Source organism: Dermacentor silvarum, chromosome 3 (genome assembly GCF_013339745.2).
Source record: "Dermacentor silvarum isolate Dsil-2018 chromosome 3, BIME_Dsil_1.4, whole genome shotgun sequence".
Lineage (NCBI taxonomy): Eukaryota > Metazoa > Arthropoda > Arachnida > Ixodida > Ixodidae > Dermacentor > Dermacentor silvarum.
The window spans coordinates 6,831,199-6,835,129 of record NC_051156.1 but is presented as its reverse complement, the minus strand read 5'-3'; positions in this window follow the sequence as shown (position 1 = coordinate 6,835,129).

Here is a 3,931-nt window from a genome sequence, read left to right as displayed (position 1 = left end):
AAGTTAAATACCTGTGAATGCAATGCAACCTTAGCAAAAACTTTCTTCAGGAAGCGTTTGAAAGTGTCATACGGCAGTTATTAGAAATTTTTGCCAATATTCCCATAGAACATCAAGTTACACTAAGTTTATATTTGATAGCGATTGGGGGCCTCTTGAGTGTAATGTGCAGTGAAAGTTTGAATGTTTAGGAGTGTTGCAAATTATTACTGAACCTACGTTTTCCCCCTATTTTCATGCGTTATACAAGGTTCATAGTACCTCTCGCTGGCGTCTACGGTGAAACAAACGAGGCACCTTGTTTGTGTTTGCGTAATTAGGAGCGAGATAATGCGCTGGCTGTGTGGGCTAGCGGCGGCCGTTGCACTAAATGACGTATTCATGCTCTCCGGATTGTTACGAGCGCATTTTACGAACTGCGGATAATTTAGCCCGCTGCCCTGACGTAGCTCCCAATGCTATCAAGATGACACTTTACAAAAGTGGGAGCATCACTACAGCAAATCAGTCTGCTAAATAATTGTGTGTAGATAAAATTCAGGTTTTTCAAAAATGTTGTCACGGTACTATACCTCAAGAGGAGCGTTATAAGCAAGTGTGTGAAAGTGTCGTGCCAGATGTGTTTTCCGATGTACCGACAGAGCTGTACGTTACACCAAGCACATATTCGGTCTACATATGGGAAACGTAATGGGCTATGTGTAGACAAAGTTCGAAGTGTCTGGGTAAATTCTCGCTATTGCAATAAATTATGTTATGCACGTACTCGGCTAGGTTATGAGTGCGTTTTACGATCCAGGCAGATTAGAGCTCCCAACCTTGGGAGAACATTACATGCCCCAAAGATCACATTTATCAGAAATGTGGAGAACTGTATACCAGATTTACCGAAATACCAACGTGTATGGGTAAAAAGCAGCATTTGTAAAAAACAATTGCAAGGGTTAGAACGTTGTTTAAGCCAATTTAGGATAGGTTTCCCAGTTTACATACTTAGAGAGCTCTGCATCAAACCGAGCTTCGATTGGGAGGAAATGGAGGAAAACATTAGGTGGAACGCGTGGTGAGACTTTCACGTTTGTCTTAAATAAGATAATTGCAAGTTATTACTGAACCCTGTTCTTTGCTCTGTATTTATACCTTATGTGAGCTTTGTAGTAAAATTCCCCGCAGTACTTTTTGCGAACTATAAATAGGGCACCTTATTTACATTGGGTTAAAGTAAGGTTCAACTTATCGGCGATATGGAGGACAAGTTTAGAGTTAGTGAGTTATTTGCCGCCTTTGCAATAAGTTATGTATTCAAGCACTGTGGAGTGTGTTTTACGAACGGCGCAAAATCTGCCCTTGAGGAATTACAAAGGTCACCGCGATAAAATGTTGCGAAAATGGGTGAACATTAGGGCCAATGTTCTCGCGAGGTGAAATAGTTGTGGACAAAAAACTGCTCTTGTAAAATATGACATAAATTTTGCTCACACGTATTTTATGCGGGCAAAGTATTAAATTATGTCATTTAACTGCAGAAAACTGAAGTTATATTGCAACTACTCGGCAGAAACTGCTTCGCTGGAAATTGGGTTGTGATTCTTCAAGGTCGCTCAAGTATGGTTTTTTTTATCGGGGTCTCCATTCGGTAACGGTGATTGTGAAATCTCACATGAATAGGCGGCATTACACCGATTACCCCACCCACTGCATGGAAGCGGGCCATAGAGGCCGATGCCGACGCGGTCGAACGAACGAGCCGGGCATGGTAGCGGCTGCAACGGTCCTATGAAACGCTGTGTAGGTGTCTTGTCCTGTTGGCAAGTAGTACAAGACTGAATGTACTTTTGCACAAAGTTGTACATGCCTCGCCAATAATAGCGCTGGCGCAACGTTGTGTAAGTTTCGAGGCCGCCGGCATGGGCACTTAGGGGATCAGCGTGAAAAGACGCGCAGATGTCACAGCGCATATGACGAGGTATAGCGAGAAGAAATTCCCGACCGTCGGGCATATAGTTGCAGTGATATAGAATGTTGTTTCGCACGGAAAATTGGGTTGCTTGGCGACGCAGTGCTCGTGTCGAAGGGACATCAGACGGAACGGCAAGGTAGTCACGTAACATGTGACAGTGTTGGGTCTTTGCACTGCTCTGTGAGCATGTCGGTGATGGTCAATGGTGACAGGGTGGACGCGGAGTCTGACAAAGGCGCCAAGTCAGGCGTCAGTGGGGAGCGGGAGAGCGCATCAGCGTCTGAGTGCTTGCGACCGGCGCGGTACATGACGCGGGTGTCATACTCTTGCAAGCGAAGCGCCCAACATCCTAAGCGTCCCGACGGGTACACAGGGGCGCCTCTGCTTCAGTACAGTTTGAATTTTTATGTGTTAAGTATCAGTGATACTTGCAGGAAAATTTTTTCTATGTAAGCTAGTGTAAAACATAGGATGCAGAATCCGGCACATAAGATTCAGCGGATGGCCCTGTAGGCAAAAAAAATGTGGTTGATCCCTCTTATATAGGAATCGGTATAGAACACGAAAGTGAAACGTGTCTTCACAGAAGTAGTGTAATGTTTATTGCACATTGATATATAATGTCTATTGGTGTTTTGTGGCTAAAGCGCCCTTAGGCGTTGATGCACCCACGCTGACGCCTGGTGGCACGTCTCCTCCATCACGACTACCAACGTCGATGACCATGAGCAACCGTCGTGCATATGGAAGCTGCACTACGCTGCACACGCTAGCACAACGCGAAAGACGAAGCACGTAACTGACACACTAATACAAACGCGCAAGACAAAGCACGTAACTGAATCGTCACCGAGTCAAATCAGCGCGTACAGCGCGTCGTAATTGCAGCCTCCGCGATCAACTTCAGAAACATTTTCAGAGCTAATTGCGGAGGCCACGCTCCGCTGTGCTGAGTACGGTGAACGCCACCTAGGTGGCGTTGGTAGTGCTTCTTGATGCCAGCGTCCCTTCGAATGCTGGCATCGAGGCGTCGTAGTGCTGAGACCACCGAAGCGTTCACTGTCGGTGCGCGTTAGTGTCATAATGCAGTACTTCTCTTTTCTGCTCGTAGGCGGCGGCACCGCCCCGAGCAAGAGCGCGGGTACACGGAGGAGTGTTAGATATATAAGGCGCGTCTGTGTAGCTCTCTGCAATGCGTTTGTGGCGCATGGGTGCAATGGGTTAAACGCTCGGCGATCTATCGTCGCGGACCGAGAGGTCGTGGGTTCGATTTCCAAATTTTGCATGTTTGTGGAACTTTTTCTTCTGGTTTCTTTCTTTGTATTATGTTCGTGTACATTGTAAGCTGACGTATTTCCGTGACGGAAATACGTCAGTGAAGTCTTGGTGGACCCCGGCATAAAACACTTTCGTGTTAAAATAGAGAGGCGCAGCATCCATCCTTTGGAAATGATCGGCCACGTCCATGGGATAATCAGGGCTATCTATGGTACCATGCTACGTTTCCTCTCCAAAGGTATAGAAAATTATATGCAAACAAGCTTCATCTTTGCGAAAAACACTTCCTATCGCCGCAGCAGTTTGGTCTTTGCAGCGGTATGCCAACTGAGTTAGCGCTGCTAATCATTATTAACGAATTTGAAGAAATACGTGTGGCTCTAGGCTTATATATATATATATATATATCTTTCGAAAGCATACAGATAGATTTAATCGCAAAGTATTGTGGTTAGGCTTCAGTATTATGGTTTTCGTGTTATTGCAATTTACTGTATGAGTTCATATTTAAAACACAGATAGCAGCGTGTTTTAATTAACGAAGAACGTCCCTCTTTAATAATTATTGTATGTGGAGTCCGCAGGAAAGTGTTTTAGCACAACACCTACTTAATATTTTATGTTATATGACATAAGCATGTGTAGCTGAGCGTACCAAGAGCATATTCTACGCAGACTAACTGTCCGTTTGTT